Here is a 22,463-nt window from a genome sequence, read left to right as displayed (position 1 = left end):
GTGTGTATTGTGTGTCCTTTGCATGTCCAGTGTATTGCGTGCTCATTTCTTTTGTAAAATTTGCTTCCAAGTGTGCTTCTTTTTTTCAATGTGCTTCGTTTTTCGAATGTTGTTTTGACTCGTGTATTATAGTAAATGGTTCTTGTTTAGTCTGGTTCCGGGTTTATAAGCGAATCCCGGACGGTGGGACTTAAAGTTTGTTACTGGCTGTGGCGGAGTAAGGATCACCTAGTTTGTCTCATCTAGTGTATAACATTTGAACTCGATGGCATCTTTATATTCTTTAACGTCGAACTTTATGGAAGTTGTACCATCGTCTATGGGAACCCTGACGTCAGTGTCGACGATGGTGGCGCAGATACCGTTGGCAACGTCGACGACAACACTAGAGGAGATTTTCACAGGCGTGGTACCACCAGCAGAAGAGAGCTTAATGAATACAGTGCTGGCTGTATAGGAAACTTCAATGAATGATTTTTCGCAGTCGATGGAGACTTCAATAGTTGGTGATTTGATAACAACTATCCAGCATAGATGCCGTTACTGTGACAAGATTTTCTCAAACAACAGTAATACTCGACGACACGAGAAGAGAGAATGTGCTAATAATCTACCTCGCAAATAGTTTGGCTGCAAATAATGTCGCAAGCAATTTGCTAGAAATGATATGTTGAAAAGACACTTGAAGACATGCAAAGGTCCTACTGTGTGGCAAAAAGTAAAGGTTTCGCTACAACAGCGATTGATTGATTGATTCGCTTAAGAGTACACCCAGAATTGGTGCAATTGCAGCAACATCATTATCCGTTTCGGGACGGAAAGGTTCGTCTTCATCAACTAGACATCCTTGCAGCTACTGTGATATGTCGTTCGCATTTTCCCATGATGCACGAAGACATGAGAGGATCAAATGTGTAAAGAATCATTCTCGTATGAAGTTTCGCTGCGATGAGTGCCATGTTTGGTTTACACGTATTGACAGTTTGCGACGGCATGCGAAAAAAATGTAAAGATGAAGTCCGTGTGCCTACTGATGAACTACCTGCAGACATTTGGACTCCTCGATTTATATTGGTGACTCGTATGAGTACAAGAACAGAAAAAAAAAGTTTTTCAGCAACGGAATGCGATGAGGCCTGGGCATGAATATAAGCCTAAGTGTTTTACAGGTAAATGATAACAAATTCCACTAGGCGAAATCTGCATTTCTTGGAACGTTGTAAGATTACTATTATCATAATACATTTAGTGAGTCAAAAGACATTCGTACTTTTCTTGATGGTATCAAGCAGAACATAATCAATCAGCTTACAGATGAAGTAGCAACATACGGATCTTTAAAATATAATTTGCGGTTAGACTGTGTATATGGCAAACCAATTCTGTTCGAGGACAAAGTATTGAAGTGAGCAATCAAGACAGTGAATACTCACATTTACAGTTATGGCGGCCTACAGCAAACAAATCAAGATGGTGTACTTTAGCAGAAGAAAACAAGATGGCTGTCGTTACATCATACTAGTTGTAGATATATACCTGGACATTAATGTTGGGAGGTCATTCTCTCAGTGGCTTCCGTGGAGAAATGATGTGTCGTCATTTTTATTTATTTTGCCCTCACTGGGTTCGAACCAAGGACTCTATTATGTAAGTGATTTTTTTAAATTTTATTAAAATTTAATTAATTGATTAACATAAATTTTTAAATTTTTTTTTCAATTTTTGTAGTTAATTATAACAAAGTAAAAAAAAATGGTGACCATTTCTTCATAATTTAAGATGGCGAAGTGTTTCTGTTTATATTTTTTTAAATTATTCTGTTATAAAATTTAACACGGATTTTCAAGATTGCGGTCGTAACGATAATAATTACAACGGTTACGTCATAATTCAAGTTGGTGCCCATGGCATCCTAATGGTTGAGGTCATTAAATTGGCGGCTTAGAGCGGCTTTTTGCCGGGGGATTTAAGCCACTTTGGGGAATTTTCAAGCCACTGTAATTTTTGAGGAATAAAACAAGAATTTTTTTCTCAAAACGGGAATTATTCCCTCGAAATATATAAATTTTTATTTGTTGATTTTTTGAGATTTTTTGACGAAATATTAAAAAAAAGGGGGATATTTTGGCTGATTTTGGTGAATTTAGGGTAATTAAGGGCAAATATTGAAGGTAAAGGTCAAGGTAAAAGTTCAAGGTCATCCGAGATAGCCACGTGACGTCACAGTCCAAGATGGCGTCGACAATCCACAATCCACAGCCCGAAGCAAGGTGCAGGTTTGGCCAAAATATACTACTAATAAATATTAATAATATGCGCAGTTATCGCTGGAAAGCTGTTCAGGGAAAATACTGGGACTATTAGAGGTGCAGTTGTTTAAACCTGAGAGCGCAGTCATCGCTGGAAAGCTGTTCAGGGAAGGTACTGGGACTATTGGAGGTACAGTTGTTACAACCTGAGAGCGCAGTCATCGCTGGAAAGCAGTTCAGGGAAGGTACTGGGACTATTGGAGGTACAGTTGTTTCAACCTGAGAGCGCAGTCATCGCTGGAAAGCTGTTCAGGGAAGGTACTGGGACTATTGGAGGTACAGTTGTTACACCCTGAGAACGCAGTCATCGCTGGAAAGCTGTTCAGGGAAGGTACTGGGACTATTGGAGAGTAGGGAGAGCGTGCCGACTCTGGAACATAGTCGAGGGGGGAGCGGGGTAATCCGGGGATTATCCCATTTTTTATGGTTTTTTACGCATTTTTTATGGTTTTTTATGTGCAAATCCAGTTTTTTATGCGCAAATCCAGTGGCTAATCCGCTAGTCCAGTGGCTAATCCGCAAATCCGCAAATCCGCAAATCCGCAAATCCGCAAATCCGCAAATCGCAAATTCGCAAATCCGCCATTTTGTATTTCTAGAAATTTCCACCAACTTCGAATCGTGAGCGTGCCGACTCTGGAACATAGACGAGGGGGGAGCGGGGTAATCCGGGGATTATCCCATTTTTTATGGTTTTTTACGCATTTTTTATGGTTTTTTATGTGCAAATCCAGTTTTTTATGCGCTAATCCAGTGGCTAATCCGCTAATCCAGTGGCTAATCCGCAAATCCGCAAATCCGCAAATCGCAAATTCGCAAATCCGCCATTTTGTATTTCTAGAAATTTCCACCAACTTCGAATCGTGACGTCATGATTCTGTGTCGTCTGCTGGAGGCCGCCATCTTGATTTCTTCTGGCCGCCATCTTGTTTCGTCTGCTGGAGGCCGCCACCTTGATTTCTTCTGGCCGCCATCTTGTTTCGTCTGCTGGAGGCCGCCATCTTGATTTCTTCTGGCCGCCATCTTGTTTCGTCTGCTGGAGGCCGCCATCTTGATTTTTCCTGGTCGCCATCTTGTTTCGTCTGCTGGAGGCCGCCATCTTGTGTGACGTCATATAGTTCTGTTGGTCGCCACCAGGTAGCAGCAGGTATTATTTTATTTTAACTAAAATATTTTCAGTGCCGAGGCTGGGATTCGATCCATGGGACGTGAAAACGTCCAGGATGTCGTGGTTACGAGGCGGACGCCTTGACCACTAGACCACGAGACCAATTGGAATTTGGTGGAATAAATAATCTATATATGCTACGTACTGACGGCAAGTTTATGATAAATGGGGGGAGGGTGTTTTTGCCTTCCTTAATGCATACCTAAGGTGCCACATTTGAAATTAAAAATTATTATACAGCCGCCATCTTTAATTCCAGTGCAGACTACCAGATGGCGCCAAATTCAAAAATTAGTTGGCAGAGGCGCCGCCATCTTGGTTCTCAAGTTGGCTGGTAGATGTCGCTAGTATCGCGCGGCAAATTCAAAAATTAGTTGTCAGAGGCGCCGCCATCTTGATTCTCAAGTTGGCTACCAGAGTGTGCCACCGTCGCCATCTTTATTTCATATTTCAGCTGCCAGGGCACAGCACCATTCGATAGGTCGAATGCTAATCGATATATTTACTTTTATTTCATATTTCAGCTGCCAGGGCACAGCACCATTCGATAGATCGAATGCTAATCGATATATTTACTTTTATTTCATATTTCAGCTGCCAGGGCGCAGCACCATTCGATAGGTCGAATGCTAATCGATAAATTTACTTTTATTTCATATTTCAGCTGCCAGGGCGCAGCACCATTCGATAGGTCGAATGCTAATCGATAAATTTAGTAACAAGTGTTGCTACCAGAGGGCGCGATATTTAAATTTAAAAAATATTACAACCTTTAAACAATTCTCCGCCATCTTGGATTCAACAGCCCCACCATTTTGGAAGCACATGATACACCCAAGGACTCGTTCCAATACATGCACAGAGTGCACCGAAAAGATTGTTCCCTTACATGCACAGAGTGCACCATATTGAATGATCATGATATGTGTTCCTTTATATGCATCAGAAGCAGGCATAAGAAATTTTTTCTTGTAGGCATACTTTAGTGTTAGCTTTCCTGTAATGCATTTAATAATAGTGTAAGCTCATTATTATTATTTAGTGATAGTGAATTTATAACTATGATGTGTAGTCTCATTCTCTTCATCTCGACGTGGCGGAAGATTCTCTGGAGTGTAAGCTGAAAAAAAAAAAATAAATAAAAACTTGTGTTTGAATTTATAGTGGTATGCTGCTTTCCACATCACCTTAGAGACTATGTCTCAGGAGGTACAGCATTAGATGCGTTAACTCCTTTTTTTTATACATGGCGAGTTTCCCCGAGAGGCCTATTTTCCATGTTTAACAAGGGCGCAAGCATTATGCTTCACCGTCACTCTCTCCCAAGCCGCTGTCCACTCCATCATCTGGCTCCACTTGCTCTTGAGCCTCCATTACAGCTTCAAAGCATGCTATAATACCGTTGTAAAGGTATGTTAGAAACTCGTATTCCTCTGGAAATGCAGCGAACAAATTGATCGCGGAGACCTCTAGATGGTGTACTATCGCATCTATATTCATGCCGATGCAAGCATGAAGCGCATATTCAATGCAATCGCGCATTTCCTCAAAAGCAGCCATGTTCATTATGGAATTGTCAGATACAGAATGAAGACTATAGTTGACCTGGTCTTGACGGAAAGATGACATGCAACAAAGTTTAACCACATTAGCATTTAAAATCAGGATAGACTCAAATTTACTTTAAATTATTAAACAGACTAGCATTTAAAGAAAACTATCAGATTCACTATCTGAACCGTGTAAATAAGATGAGTGCAATCTCTACATGTTAAACATACCGATGGTTTTATCTCCACATGCGCAGTACAGTAGTGCATGAGTTCTGTCCAACATTCTTAATGTTTTATGGCTGAAGGGGGAGGCAATGAATCGAAGTTGGTTGCCATCTACCCAGTTGGCCACTCCGAGCGGAGGAGGAGTTTGGAGTGCTGTTGTTTTCCTACAACTCGACTCGGAGCAGCAATGCTTATTGAGCGTACCAAGGTATGAGGATAGTACAAAAAAAAATAAAACTGGAAAATTATAAAATTAAAAAAAAGTTAGAATCTCTTATTATGTGGGGAACTCAGGTTCAGGGATCTAGACGGTAATGTCCCCATGGAAGTGTGCTAATTCCATCATCGGAAATGCTCCGCTTGTCGTCACCTGATGACAACGCCACCTTAGTCACGCGTTCAGTACAAACAATGTGATTTCGTGAACGAAAATGATATTGAGTCCCCCAAACCCGTGAATTTGTTTGCAAGCAATCCAGATATTGCTCAAAAAGTAGCGAGCTGAGTACACTGGCCTTCACACCCTTGGCTTTAAGCGTAAAAGCACCATCGTCCATCTTGTATGCATAAAGTTTGGGGCGAAGACCAACATACTCAGTAATGATGCGTCCAGCGGCTTCATCCTTCATGACACCAGTCATGCCGTGGTTGACTGATGGAAACCTTTGAGCATTATCTGGAGCATAATTCGAAGTGTCGAATCGAGAAGCCAAATCGGGGAGAATCGAAGAATACACATCGCGACACTCGATGTGGTACAGAAGAGAATCGGTATCTGAGTAAAGCAGGTGCAGAGATGGAAAGGGAAACTTAACCTGCATATAGTTATAGTGGAAATCATAGAGATGCAATTTGGATAAATCTAAGATGGCCACACCAGTGTAAAGGGGTTTGTTGAAGGTTACCGAACCTTTGGCTAACTCAATGAGGACCAGATTCTCATCGACGATCCGCCTTGCCTTAAATGACGGACGACCTATCAACTCTGCCGCACCATATATGGTATCGTACCGCGAAACCACACGTATGTCACGCTCCCTACGCGGCGACTGCAAAGATTTGCCAAAAACGGAATTATTCATTAATTTATAGAAGGATTTCTCAAAGGGGTTCGCTGCCTGAGCACGGCAATTCAGATTATACCGTACGTACGACGCCATCCAGGATTTTTGCTCAAAGCGCAAAACACGATGAACATTGTCAAGAACGGCCCCGTACGTAAGGTAGTGCTGCAGTGTTTTTGCATGTAAAACATAGTTCTTTCGCGGTTCAAGTGTCAATAAGAGCTTTGACATATTGCCGTTCACCGGTACGCCATTCACAGGTGCAAGCGGCAGGTCTGATAGCCGGTCATGACATTCACGCGGAAAGGATAGATCCACCTCTATAAAACATGAGCAGTCACCATCGGTGTCCATGGTGCTAAAGTTCCAGTTTGCATATTCGAGTTCCTGCACCCACTGGAAGTTGCCCACCGGAAGCTTACCAAGCATCGTATGACCATAGAGAGAATTTACATCGAAATAACAGATGTAGGAAGACGGCAGGCTGGAGTCATAATCGCTCATGTAAACATTGTTAGCCTTCGCATAGCGCCGACTAACGTTGGTGATCCCACCCCGAACAGCATTCTCCAAGAAAAGATAGATATCTGGATCGGTGACTAATTCCAGACACACCTCAGACTTGCTCAACAAACCGTCCCACGCAAGTGATGGGGCCGTAATATAGTGCGCCGGATCTAAGCCATAGGACTGGCAACAAACTGAACGGAAATTCTCGAACACGTCAGCCAACAAACACGTATCCACCTTCAAATACTGCAACGCATAATCGTTCAAAGTCTTACAGCGGAAAACATTCCACGCAGATCTAGCGTGAGCATAGTCCCCGTCACTCACGTCAGTCCCACTAAGAGCATTATGAAATGCTTCCCTAGGGGGTAGTGAGGTCGTCTGCAGTTCTGCCATACTAGTGACGAAATCGTATGGGAACACCCCTTTCCTACGAGCTAGATCAAACTGTGCGTCTTCTGGAAACTGGACACGAGTGAGGCTCAGCTGAGCAGGCGAGAGATTACCTGCCAGAGTATCCAGAGATGAAGTTAGGAAGTTAAGGGAGTCAATGAATCTTAAACGCACTGTTCGAGTACCTCCTCTCGCATCATTACCGGTAATCGGTATGTACTTTGTTATGCTCTTGTAACTTTCAAGAGACGTGCCTATAACCCTGACCTCCCCGGGGTTCTCCAAAATGGAGGAACCGTCAGGTTGTGCAATATGACGTGAGACTAATGGTCTCATCAAAAAGTGGGCGTCATAATTCTGAAGATTGTGGAAAATAGCCACCAGTTGGTTCTTCTGCAGTCTAAATGCAATATTACACTTAGAATGCGCATAGCCACGAATCTCACCGGTCAGGTGGCCATGGTCCAACACTGACTTGTCACCTAGTGTCTTATTACATATATGGCAATGTGTCTGACTCGCCAACCGCGCAGCAACAGCAGGAGTCTGGGCTTTCATGGGAACGGTCTTAGCATAAATCGCGCACACCCACTTAGTCATATCAATCAAGGTAGAGACCATGTCGGCAACACAATTCTCCCCTTCAAAGTGCGCATATCTGGTAAGCGAAGCATCGTACGAACAAAGTAATAAAATGCTACATGCATAAGGCACGTGCTCGTTCACCGTCGTGGTGCTGGAGGCATCGGTCTCCGGTAAACAGGTGGACATCGGTTTCAAGTAGGTCTCTGTATCGCAATAAGCGACAAAGCCCATACGTTCCTTCTTGGATACATTTGTGAACTCGAGCCATTTAGTCTCCTCAGTCGGGAATACTGACCGAACGGCCGTGTGTTGGCTGCACAAATCAGTGTGGGAGTTCAACTTGTCCACAGTATGGAAATACTGAAGACAGCGCTCGCAAACCCACTTTGTATGTTGATCACGCGAGAGTTGAGAAGAAAGCAAGCGGGACAAATTCTTAATAGTCACGAAATGGAGATGAGCGGGAGCACCAGACGCACGAATAGCCAAAATATTCACATGGCGATCACATCGCATAGAGGTAATGCAAATCGGCTGGATACTTGCATCAGTAGGTTTGTTAAAATCCTCGTCAATAATCGTTCCCTGATCACTCACGCAAGAATAAATGTTCACGGAAATATTATTGAGACTCTCAAAGATCTTAACCTGATGCAGTGTCATGGGGAACGTCATACCGGTCGTATCAAAAACCTCGAGAGGATTAGGATACGATCCAGTACGAGTAACCATCCCAGCCGCCGGCGTCACACCTGCCATAACGGCATACAGAAAGCACATCTCACGGTCAGTCTCGATGTTTACACAAGCTTTGCGGTTAGACAAAAATGCAGGCAACTTTGTATGCGCGGCCCCCACCGTGAATGGTCGGTATGCAGAGACATGCATGTCGAGATGTTTTACATGACTCAACATCCATCCAGACCCGCGCAAAGCAAACTCACTTACATCCTTTATAAGCACAGAAACTAATGTGAAACTGAAAATTTCTGCTAGGTCCTCACTTAACAAAACAGGGATACTTTTGGAGGCGAAGTGGAAGCTATCACTGATGGGCCCCTGCACAGGATCCTCCTTAATAAATACCGCGGCCAATGTAAGATAAATTTTGAATGGGCGGAGAACGCCACCCACTACGTCCAGAAAGGGTTCCCTGCACCTGGAGAGAAATCTATTAATGTTGGGGTCGGGCTGGGGAATATCATTCGCGATTCTGGAATCAACAAGTCGACCCTGGAATGCGGAATCTAAAGTGACGGGCATCAGGCTAGGCAAAGAGGGAGGTGGCGTGTCTTCGATCTCTAGGTTGGATGAATCATCAGCCGACGATAAAATCACTGACTCAAATGATGATGAAGATGAAATCAATGAATCAATAGATGATTCATCGAGCTCAGACATCGAAGGCTCGCTTTCCTCAAATCTAGCACGCTTATTAGAGTATGGAGAAGACATTATTATAAAAGGAATTTAAAAAAAAATAAAGAAGGATACGCTCAACAAGTTAGAACCTGAAAAATAAATAAAAGATGCTTGCTCTAATATACTGAAACCAACAGCTGTATCATCACTTATTATTTTCCATAATATGTGTAAAAATTTGTATTGAAAAAATAAGTGTAAATATGAAATAATTGTATGTCATGAGAAAACTTCTTGTAATATTTATTTGTGAAGTATTTCAAGTTGTAAATAATGTGGAAATATAAAATGTTTAAGACATGTAAACAATGTGCAAGAAATTAATTATATGTCGGTATATTCTGAGAATGTAGAGAATTATTATTTACATGGAACATACTGTATTGAAAACAAATGTATATCAACTTCATATCACGCTTAATATTGTTTAAAGTTTGACAAAATTTATTTAACTGTTTGCAAGCAAAGAACGAGCTCCGAATGGTTGTTGTTTTTATAAATCGCGCATAGCGTTCAGTAACAGAATGAAAGATGTATTAAAGAAATATTAAATACACGCATCCCGTTGTAAAAAATAATTATGAAAACAAGTTGATTCTCAATCATTAATAAATAAGCGAAAACAGGAATAATATTCAAAGTAATATAATCGCAACAAAAAAAATAGAGTTTAGTAATTTTTCCGTGATAATACACAATTTAAGTAATATAAATACATGGATTTAGTTATTGCTTAATTCGACCGTTTTAACGTGTTTATTTATTTAAAATAGTGGACATATTGTTAAATAAGAACTGTAAACACAGTGCGCGAACGTGTTTTAACGAAACGAATGTACTCCATCTCGTGTTGTCAGTCAGAACTGACAGAACACATACCTTATCTGGAGAAGAACGTCTCTCTGCGGAGGAGGTATCGAGGGCTGACGAGGGCTGGCTGCGATCAAATGAGGTTTCCGACCTCTGTGGCAGGTGTATATATATATAAATCTGCGTCGGGCGATGACCTGAATTCTCGCGGAATCGCCTACTCTGTGTGTCGGCTTTAGATGACAGTTATAAACTGAAAATTATTAATTTAAGAAAGTTGAGTAGATTATATTTGGTAAAATCATTTAATAATATGGTGATCATGGAAAACTAGTTAAACTATATGTTTTTTTGTTTTAGAAAGTAGATTTTCTACCATTCACTTTTTTCAGAATTAAAATTTAATTAATGTTTTTTTTATTATAGCTTACTGAAAACATTTTTCTGCAATCGTTGTAATGCATTACAACGATTGCAGAAACTGTCAACCAAGTCTGTGACAGCATATAGACACCTCTTAGGTGCGACGACAGTTGTCTGGAAAAACAAATTCCTTTCTCTGAAAATAGAGAGCTTCATCCACGGGCTCTCGCACGTCAACCCGCTGGTCGGCCCAGGAAGGCAGGACGTTTCAATGCTAGCTTTTATTTTATATCAGAGGAATAATTAAATCATAACAATAAATCAGAGGTTACACATTAGTTTTATTGTAGTCAACATACATTTCGTGAACGTGCGGGCGCAGAGACTGATGGATAATTTGAATACATTTTTTTTAAATTATACTAAACCAGAAAATTATATAATTGAAAAGAGTATTAATAAAAAATACAGTAACCTACACGTTCTTTACTTAAGTTGCAAACAGTTTCGGTAGTAAAATATGCATTATGCTTTTAACAATTTATTTTAAAACTTTATGCAAAACTGAAATATTACAAGAAAATCACACATAATGTTTGCATACAAACCTGAACATTTACATACAAAGAATATTAAAGTGACGATAAAAAAAAAGATTTGAATGCTAACTTGAACATTTCCTTACACACAAAGAATATTATATTTACGTATTCAGCTGAAACATTTACATACACAAAGTGACAAAAATTCAATTATACTTTGCTTAATAATTCTAGAAGTAATGAGCGCACTGCTACCCGGGCCATCTCGTCAGTTCTTTGTATGGAAGCACTAGACTCTGTTTGAACTCCGACATCTTGACTCACCGGTCCTAAATGACTGAGATCTCTGGTTCGACTCTTGCGAGAGGCAGCAGGCTTTCGCTGTCGTCTGGTGGACTTCGGTGTCGCCTCGGTGATTGGCTCAGCTACAGGTATGATGGATGTTGGCGAATCAGGGCTGATTTGAATGCATTCAGGGATAACCTGAACCGATTGGGTAGCTGTCTGGTTGAATGCGTGTGCGTAGACGTCTTCACTCGTGGCAGGCAGCACTGTATCGTGTCGAAGCATGTTAACAATACATTGTCCATTACCCGAGCAGTTAATTAATTCAAATGGTATGTCTTGAGGTCCTGGGTCGAGTATTTGTTTCGAGTGAAACATGCCGTCACAGCTTTCCGATATGTGTTTTAAATTGTCTTGACTCCACTCGCTGTAATCAACACTGCCTAGACCAGGATTTACACTCACGTATTTCTTGCTTGAATGAAAGTTAGACATCTTGCTTGGCACAGATCCTCACACCGACACAGTTTCAGCTCGACTGTCGACCCAGGAAGCGGCGATCCTATTTAAAAATATATTGCCCATCCGAATGAATAAATTTATTACGAAATTCCATAGAGTAGAGCATCTCGTAGAACAGTCCATTATCTATATCCCCATAGTTGCTTGCTTAGATGCGTCGACACCGAGAATTTGTTTTCTCGTAATAAACGACCTCTCGACAAGGAACACAAATGATTACTGCAAGGCGTGTCGTGAGGTGGGTTCCACATGCATGTAGCGGGATTATGGCGATAGTGTTTAATTCCGGTACACCATTCGGAGAAAGTACTTTCATAGTCTCTGTCACGGGATGTCTTGAGCTCATCAATAGTACAGGGAAACTTTGCCATTGGATGACTAAGATTTATTACACAGTCTTTATGCTGACAGTCGAAAACAGTCAAGAGAGTCACGGACTTGTATGGTCTATCAGCGTGCCACCTCAGTCGGAAATGAGTATTTTCGCGACAAAGTTCGAAATAAACGTATCGAAGACTACTCAATCCAATATCAAATTCATAGAACTCTACATGAAATTCAACACAGTTCAGACTTGCACGTTTGTAAAGATATCTATTTTCGGTATTGTCAAACAAAGTCGAAGGCTTCATTTCTTTAGATCGCGGATCAGGAGGATAATTAAAATATCTTGTCGCTTCATCCCATGTTAAGATGCTCGGTGCCCACAATTCATCTATTACGGCATCTTCTTGGCTTTGAGTTATATCATGGAATCGCGGTGATAACATGACTGACATAGGTATTGTCTTAGCTCTCAAACTTAAGCGAATGGGGTGAATCGATAAAGTTTACACTGAAGGAAACTACATGTCTCGTAGCAAACACTGTTTTCATAAGTTGTGTTGTGAACATAACCGTCACACTGCTCCTCCCAATGCACAACTGTCTCTGGGTTCGTGCTGCGTCTCAAATCACACCTTACTGCAGAATAATCTGGTTCTGAGGTTATAGTTTCAGTAGCGGCTGCTGCCTTAAGTTCTTCTAAGGTAGTAGGAAATTTACTGTCGGGTCTCAAGTAGTGCACAACAAAATCTACCTGATTGCAGGGCGTCTCAATAAAGTCCGGAGCCTCCAGATCGCAATCGGTGCTCCAGTGATGATTGAAGTTGCAGACTATGAGGTGGAACTCTCCATCTCCGGTAAGGTATGCCACACGACGAAAGCCGGGTGACACGTCTGCGTAGCGTGCCGATGGATCGAACGTCATTTTTCTTGAATATATAGTGAGTCTATGCCCGCACGACCGCGAACTGTACGCTGACTGTCGTACCCCGGGACGATGACCTCAATTTATAGCGCCTCCAGTCCAGACATGTTTACCGTTGCTTCGCTTGTTGTTGATTCCATTTCGAGCGCGTCATCCAACATTCCAGGATCGCTGTGTTCTAGCATCCAAGCCCTAAGCAATGCGACGTTACGGCGAGACGATACAGGTCTTATGCTGTCACGATTTTGAGCATACATTATGTCTAATTTTTTGAAAGCCGGGCAGCCATATTCCTCTTGTGCATCCACTATGTGCATGTGTTTGAGACAGTGTTTACCCAACCATCTTTTCTGTTCGCTTCCAGCAACTATTACAGTTCCACTCAAGTGAGTTGTCAAGATGGTGGAAAGACTGTTGTAGGGAAACAATCCGTGTTCCCATTTTAAACTATGAAAATTTTTAGTGAGCCACGCATTACTTCTCCGGTATTTACGACTAATGTCTCTCCACTCAAACGGCGGTTTGAATGTTCGCGTAATTATGTTCCCCTCAGAGTCAGCAATGCTAAGTTCCTTGGTAATAAAGCCATACTGAGAGAAAAATCCTTGCAGATTAACATACTTCATGGTGGCTGAGACACGACTGAGCCTCTACTATGCTTAACTCAGTATTTTAACAGCTTTGTCTCGTGGATTATAGGAGACAAGTCTGTCGTGCAATATTATTGCAAATGCTTGTGTTAAGATCGGTAGGTTGGCTGAGCTTGTGATCTCCAACTTGCAATCTATGATATTCGAAGGTATTTTCTCAGCTTGACGGCTTACATCAAACATGAATAACGTAGCCAGTTCCTTAAACTGATGAGGGTCAAGCAAAGGTGCATTCTGCTTTCCATAGTAAGACTCTTGAAAATTTGAATACATATCATATGCGATTAAGTAAAATCCATTGTCGAAGTTTATGTCCAAATCCGTGTACGGATAACTTTCTGAATTCAAGAATAGTTTTATATTCTTTATGTTGCAGTGGTCAAACCTCGATTTATCGGCAGCCATTACATTATGTTTAGCCGATTGAAAGCCGACTATTATGTATCGTGGTTTTTCCATCGAGAAGCTTGTCTTTACTGACCAGCTGACATTTTGTGCTTGTGGCATGCTGGGATATGTTTCAACAGACCAAGATCTAAATGCTATATCTATATTTCTGCCTTTCTCCACAAGCTTAAGCAGTCGCGTGCGTTCCGCTGGAGACACTTGGATGTGTGGTACGGCCCAATCGATAGAGTTTATGGTTAAATTAACTGCTTGAGGCTGCGCACTCGCATCTACGATCGAGTTAATGTACGTATTTTCTAAAACTATAATTAACTCTTGTTTGGAGTTTAGAAGTATACGGTGATAATCCTCAGCAAAGCCGAGGAGATGGCTTAGCGGAACACAGATTTCGAAAACACCATCGGCTGTTAGAGGCAAGCTATAGTTTTCCTCGAGACACCATCCCTCCATTTTGCTGATGGCGTATTCATCACGAGTTCGTGAAAGATAATTCTTCACTGTAGATACCACTCCTAGTGATCTGGTCTGGTCTATAAGAACGCCGTTCAGTTCAAATCCTATCCGATTGATCATATGTAATACACCATTGTTTATAATCTTTGCATGGTCCGGTTTCCGTCCGTCTGCCTTTACGAGTTTTCCACGTATACGCAAAAAGGATTTTGAGATGTTTGTGTATGCATCATGATTTTGAATCACTATACGGATTTCAGAGTTGGGGGCATAGGGTCCATTTAAGTATGGTTTGTAAATATGCAGTTCAGTTTTTGAAATAGAATCCTCAAATTGTGGTGCTTGCTCTACTTCAAGAACGGTGTTCTCCATGAGGATAAACTCTAAATCCAAGTTTTTTAAGGAATCTCACGTTAACAGATGTTAGCCGCTTGATGTCTCATCGTCTACTGGATAAGGACACACCTGAACCGCTCCATTTATGCTTAGAAAAATATTTCACTCCCATTGTTTTTTCAAATGCAGTCTTAGAGTTATTTCTTCCTTTCTTAGGTTAACTAAGCGTCCTTCCTGATCGACTATTTGAATGTCGAGCTCCGATATCGATTGAACGGTAACTGGGACATAAATGAGCGTGGTAGGTCGTTCATTTATCTTATATCCCGGAGGTACTATGGGGGAAAATTCATGAATAGTATTGTTTAATTTACCATTCAAGTATGTGTGTCCCACAGCATTGCTTGTAATTCGTATAACATTCACGGGGAATATATTTACAGGATTTGTCGATTCATGCAGCTCACCTGCTTTGTATACTTGAGAAGAAAATCCAAGCATTTCACCTAATGTATTTTTTCCACTAAAATCCACATGTATATTGTTGCTGAACATTATGCACTGTAAGGTGTTGGGGTTGCCTCGTAATAGAAATGTTGAATCTGCAGGTAGGTTCTGTTTTATGTAAGCTTCCATGTCACTTATTTCATATGCACCTGTTGGTAATTTCATTTCATGATGTTCATTGTTTGCGATGTATCGAAAAACTTGATTATTTTCATCAATGTTCGGTATCGAGTTATATGTTGTCAGATCGATCAATGCCATTGTCCACTCTCCATCCAATTGCAAGGGAGGGAAGTAGTAGGTTCTCATAATCGAGCTCTTCCCAGTTAAAATTAATGTTATTGACATTTTGTCTAGTTTACACTGCGTCTCGCGTTGTGTGTGGTCTCTCTATAAACACTCTGTCGCATATGTGGCTTATGATAACACTAATGCTTCTTATATATTGATACTAAAAATCTTAAGCATAAGTGACCGCAATTCCATGAATGCAACTTTTGTTGCCTGTCATAATTATAGGTTATGTTGCACTTGTTTAAATATCGTATCAGTTCCACTGGTGGAGGCAAGTCTCCGAAGCTATCGTAATATTCAACGTTAGGACCGGTCTTGACATAAGCAGTCCAATGCGTTCCCGGTCCTTTGGATGAGTCTAGATTCAAAATAGCACTTTCATTACGCAATGGTTTCTTAGGTAGCGAATCGCGCATGTATATTTGTCTAAAGTATGGTATTTTCAATTCTTTTATCGCCTTCATTAACTCGAGGTTTGTAAGAGCTCGCTTTGGTAAGTTTTTGATTATCGCTTCCTGCTCCCGCGATTTTTCTTTCTTCTTCTTCCTCTTCGCTTTCCCCCACCACCCGACTGTGGATAGGGGCGTAGATAAAGTCCTGAACCGTTTTTTGCTGCACGTGTTATCGCTTGCATACGTGCCTGACTCCGGACATCGGAAACAGTTTTAGCAACACCCGCAGCTCCACCAATTAAGCTGCCTAATGCAGCGAGTGCTGGAAATATAAATGGTAATAGACCACCCTTCTTCCCCAGGGCTTTCCTGACAGATTTACGGTTTCTCTTCTTTGATGATGAAAATCTTAAACCTGCACCAAGCTTACGTTTCACTCTCATAATCTTGTTAACGGTCCACGCGGATACTCTCTGTCCAAATTTAGTTTCGGGAGACTTTCTAATCTTCTCGGCCGTGTCAGCTAATATTTTATCCGCTTTATGTCTTTCAGCCAAGTTATTACTATTCGCATACGCAATATCGTGAAGACGACACGCCTCGTCTAGTGCATTCACACCACGATCACCTCTTGCTAGTCTCTCGGCTAGTCTCGTGCCAGGTCCACAGAAATTGTAGCCCGGAAGATGTGCCTCGAATGGTAGCTTATTTATAACAGAATTAACTAAGCCTGAACCTCTCTTCCGTCTCATACAAGACATATCAAGACACTGAGTGGTTTCACTATAAGGATGACTGTTTTATAGTGTTTAGGTTTAGTATTAAGAATGGAGGTTGTTCAACAACAGCTCGCTTTACCAATTTCACTAATTGATGATGATGTGTTTAGTAAAACTGAAGAACGTCATGGATCTCTGTTACCAAATACCATACGGTGTATAGTGTCAGGTCCTTCGAATTCTGGCAAAACTTGTCTTATTCTTTCACTTCTAGAACACCCCAATGGGATACGTTTTGAGAATGTGTATTTATATAGCAAGTCCCTAGAACAACCAAAATATCAACGTTTAGCCCATGTGTTGGAAAATGTCGGGGGAGTGAAATTTTTTAAATTTCGAGAAAATGCTGATGTTTTAGACCCCAGTCAAGCCCTCCCCAACTCTGTGCTAATCTTCGATGATGTTGCTTGTGATAAACAAAGCATTGTTCAAAAGTATTATTCTATGGGGCGACACCACAAGATCGACTGTTTCTACTTGGTACAAACTTATACCCAAACCCGAAAGCAATTAGTGCGAGATAATTGTAATCTAATAATTTTGTTTAAAATGGACGATCTTAATCTAAAACATGTGTTTTCCGACCATGTCGGTACAGATATGAGCTTTGAGAGATTTAAAACTCTTTGCGGTCACTGTTGGAACAGTCCTAATGAGCATGGTTTCATTGTGATAGCTAAAGATTTTCCTCTACATAAAGGGCGTTACAGATGTGGTTTTGATCAGTTTATTGTGATAGGTTCATGAATCATGATGTCAAAGTTCGGTGGTGGTGGACTTAAACGATCGCACGACTCATGCATGACGTTTACTCGTGAAGGGGACTGCGACTTAAGCTGGAAACATTTGAAGAGAGTTGGTGATCCTAAACAAGATGGTGATGCTGCTAATAAGAAGTATGTTGACGCAGTAAGCGGGGCTTTTACACATGATTTGCATTCGATGACTGATGGTATGACACGACAAGTTACAGATATCAACAGATCACTTACTGTAACAAGAGATGTGCAAGTGGGGATTATGGAGTTCTTGCGCAATATGGAGGCTAAAGAACAGCATTTAATTGCTCAATTAAATGAAAGTCTTTCAGCTGTGTCGACAAAGTTGGGTGATATGTGCACCTCGTTGGAGAGCAGGTTAGATTTATTCGCACAAACATTTATAGAGGAACTAAATGATGCACTAAATGCTAACATGGTTGAGATGGTATTGAAAATTAATGCTGGAATTGTACAAGAGCTTTCACAAATGAATCGCACTGTTGGTGTTTTGACGATTACTCCTGATGAATATTCTCGCGGTGTGTTGTCTAAGAAACCTTCACCTCCAAAACCAGCACCTGCAAAAACAGCATCTTCAAAACCAGCATCTCCAAAACCAACACCTCCAAAACCAGCACCTCCAAAACCAGCACCTCCAAAACCATCAAGCTCTAGACATGCCTAGATCACTCACGTATTGATGCTAGTTGTATATAAAAGGGTGATATGCTATCGCTAACTCTGCAGTCATGTCTCTTGAGGCTAGTAAGTTGGAGCGCGTCATAGAAAATGTTCGTGCAAAGTATCTACTTGCCAAACGAGCTCGTTTGGAGAGGGATGCAATTAATGAAGAAATATTCAAGTCTGTTAATTCGCGTTTGGATAAACTTGGACCTACTACATCGCTCGCACAGTCTATCGATACTGTGAAGCAGGATTCTGCGGAAGAAGCTACTGTGAAACAATATTTAGAATCAAGCGACAGTGATGACTCGAACGCTATTCCTTTAAAACATCACGGTGTTCCATATGATGATTCTTTAGGTGGAGTGCAGTCTTATTTGCAGAGCTACAACCTTCGCTCTGGTGATGGAACCTATGGTGTATCTAAACGACATAACCGCTGGTTTTTAGGGGACACGGAAGTATTTTTTCACGATAACAATATGATTCGCGTTAAAGATGAACTAATACAACCTGCTCCTGGTTTATTTGAACTTTTATTTCGCAGAGAGCCGCATACGTACTCGGAATCGGCCCTTAAACAATATGGTAATCTACTAGAGCTTACAAATGCTTATTTTAAAAAGAATGATCCTGCAACAAATCTCTATAAAAGCACGTCACATGCGAAATTTGATATCATTAAGCAACTGTTTCCACATATTGGTTCGCAGCAACGAGGAAGTGGATTGTTACATAAAACATTGGATTTAGGTCGTAAACGAGAGTTCATTTATTGGAATGATCCGAATGAGATAGTAGATCGACTCAGGTTGTTAATGGCCTCGCAGGCTTCTGGCCACACCGGACACAATAACGAAATCCTTTCGATACTTGAAGAGTTACAAGAATCAGGATACATTGCAAAATGAGCGACGCACAGCGTGGGATTGCATACGAGCTTCACCGAGGCAAACGTATTATATTTCCTCGCAGAAGGGTTTTAACATATGGACTCCATGATTTACTACAGATTGATTTGGTAGAAATGATACCATACAGTAAAGTGAACAGTGGTTACAAGTACATCCTGACTGCCATAGATGTGTACAGCAAACGTGCTTATGCAGTTCCAGTTAAACAAAAGACAGGTGTGATGGTTACTGCTGCCATGAGAAGTATTTTGAAAGAAGCAGGAAGTTTTAAAAGTATTCAAAGTGATGCGGGAACAGAATTTTATAACTCAACTTTCAGAGCTCTTATGAAAAGAAAAAATATTAATCATTATTCCACTCACAGTGAGATTAAAGCAAGTGTGGTAGAGCGGTTTAATAGATCTCTAAAATCGCTGCTTTTTCGCGAGTTTTCAGCTCAAGGAAATTATAAGTGGCTTAAAATTTTACCACAAGTTCTACGTGTCTACAATAACAGATTCCACCGCACCATTGGCATGGCTCCGAATCAAGTGAAGGATGACTCTTTGCTACAAAGTGTTTACAAATATGTAAAGACAATTGACCCTAGAAAACCTAAGGCTCGTGTGGGGGATCATGTACGCGTGTCACGTAACAAGAAAGTTTTTGAAAAGGGGTTTACACAGAATTGGTCTCACGAAGTGTTTAAAGTAACAGCTATGAGGTCCAGCTTTCCGCGTGTGTATAACTTGAGTGATATGGATGGAAATGAAATACAAGGTGTTTTTTATGCTTCAGAAATTCAAATTACAAAATACCCCGATACATACTTGGTAAATAAAATTCATCGAAAGCGTGGTGAAAGATTCCAGGTGTCTTGGAAGGGGTTTCCCGATACCGTGAGGACATGGGTAAAGAGAAAGGATATGGGAGTTTAAGATTACATATACACATTTTATTTTACCTTATTGCTTGTTCTCAATCGAAGCATATTCTATGGAATCGTTTGTGTGGGCTGTTGTTGAGATTCTATTCCTGCAATGTATTTATAATGTGTGGACTACTTCCTGAACACGACCCAGCACTCTACAGCTTGGGATCAACAAGCTGTGACGTCAGCCCGCGCTGGGCGCCTCATTGGAATGTGTAGCGCGACATCGGGGTTGCATGTCATCTTTCCGTCAAGACCAGGTCAACTATAGTCTTCATTCTGTCTCTGACAATTCCATAATGAACATGGCTGCTTTTGAGGAAATGCGCGATTGCATTGAATATGCGCTTCATGCTTGCATCGGCATGAATATAGATGCGATAGTACACCATCTAGAGGTCTCCGCGATCAATTTGTTCGCTGCATTTCCAGAGGAATACGAGTTTCTAACATACCTTTACAACGGTATTATAGCATGCTTTGAAGCTGTAATGGAGGCTCAAGAGCAAGTGGAGCCAGATGATGGAGTGGACAGCGGCTTGGGAGAGAGTGACGGTGAAGCATAATGCTTGCGCCCTTGTTAAACATGGAAAATAGGCCTCTCGGGGAAACTCGCCATGTATAAAAAAAAGGAGTTAACGCATCTAATGCTGTACCTCCTGAGACATAGTCTCTAAGGTGATGTGGAAAGCAGCATACCACTATAAATTCAAACACAAGTTTTTATTTATTTATTTTTTTTTTCAGCTTACACTCCAGAGAATCTTCCGCCACGTCGAGATGAAGAGAATGAGACTACACATCATAGTTATAAATTCACTATCACTAAATAATAATAATGAGCTTACACTATTATTAAATGCATTACAGGAAAGCTAACACTAAAGTATGCCTACAAGAAAAAATTTCTTATGCCTGCTTCTGATGCATATAAAGGAACACATATCATGATCATTCAATATGGTGCACTCTGTGCATGTAAGGGAACAATCTTTTCGGTGCACTCTGTGCATGTATTGGAACGAGTCCTTGGGTGTATCATGTGCTTCCAAAATGGTGGGGCTGTTGAATCCAAGATGGCGGAGAATTGTTTAAAGGTTGTAATATTTTTTAAATTTAAATATCGCGCCCTCTGGTAGCAACACTTGTTACTAAATTTATCGATTAGCATTCGACCTATCGAATGGTGCTGCGCCCTGGCAGCTGAAATATGAAATAAAAGTAAATTTATCGATTAGCATTCGACCTATCGAATGGTGCTGCGCCCTGGCAGCTGAAATATGAAATAAAAGTAAATATATCGATTAGCATTCGATCTATCGAATGGTGCTGTGCCCTGGCAGCTGAAATATGAAATAAAAGTAAATATATCGATTAGCATTCGACCTATCGAATGGTGCTGTGCCCTGGCAGCTGAAATATGAAATAAAGATGGCGACGGTGGCACACTCTGGTAGCCAACTTGAGAATCAAGATGGCGGCGCCTCTGACAACTAATTTTTGAATTTGCCGCGCGATACTAGCGACATCTACCAGCCAACTTGAGAACCAAGATGGCGGCGCCTCTGCCAACTAATTTTTGAATTTGGCGCCATCTGGTAGTCTGCACTGGAATTAAAGATGGCGGCTGTATAATAATTTTTAATTTCAAATGTGGCACCTTAGGTATGCATTAAGGAAGGCAAAAACACCCTCCCCCCATTTATCATAAACTTGCCGTCAGTACGTAGCATATATAGATTATTTATTCCACCAAATTCCAATTGGTCTCGTGGTCTAGTGGTCAAGGCGTCCGCCTCGTAACCACGACATCCTGGACGTTTTCACGTCCCATGGATCGAATCCCAGCCTCGGCACTGAAAATATTTTAGTTAAAATAAAATAATACCTGCTGCTACCTGGTGGCGACCAACAGAACTATATGACGTCACACAAGATGGCGGCCTCCAGCAGACGAAACAAGATGGCGACCAGGAAAAATCAAGATGGCGGCCTCCAGCAGACGAAACAAGATGGCGGCCAGAAGAAATCAAGATGGCGGCCTCCAGCATACGAAACAAGATGGCGGCCAGAAGAAATCAAGGTGGCGGCCTCCAGCAGACGAAACAAGATGGCGGCCAGAAGAAATCAAGATGGCGGCCTCCAGCAGACGACACAGAATCATGACGTCACGATTCGAAGTTGGTGGAAATTTCTAGAAATACAAAATGGCGGATTTGCGAATTTGCGATTTGCGGATTTGCGGATTTGCGGATTTGCGGATTTGCGGATTAGCCACTGGATTAGCGGATTAGCCACTGGATTAGCGCATAAAAAACTGGATTTGCACATAAAAAACCATAAAAAATGCGTAAAAAACCATAAAAAATGGGATA

General features: G+C 41.3%; 1 protein-coding gene across 1 annotated transcript in view; it reads right to left on the bottom strand.

Annotated features, from left to right (window-relative positions):
* LOC134538976 (chymotrypsinogen A-like) overlaps positions 1 to 22,463 on the bottom strand; it is a 66,570-nt gene that overhangs the window by 38,836 nt on the left and 5,271 nt on the right. The window lies entirely within an intron of this gene.

The sequence above is a fragment of the Bacillus rossius genome, chromosome 14, assembly GCF_032445375.1.
Source record: "Bacillus rossius redtenbacheri isolate Brsri chromosome 14, Brsri_v3, whole genome shotgun sequence".
Lineage (NCBI taxonomy): Eukaryota > Metazoa > Arthropoda > Insecta > Phasmatodea > Bacillidae > Bacillus > Bacillus rossius.
The sequence above is the reverse complement of the archived record's forward strand: the minus strand, read 5'-3'. Positions and strand labels throughout refer to the sequence as shown.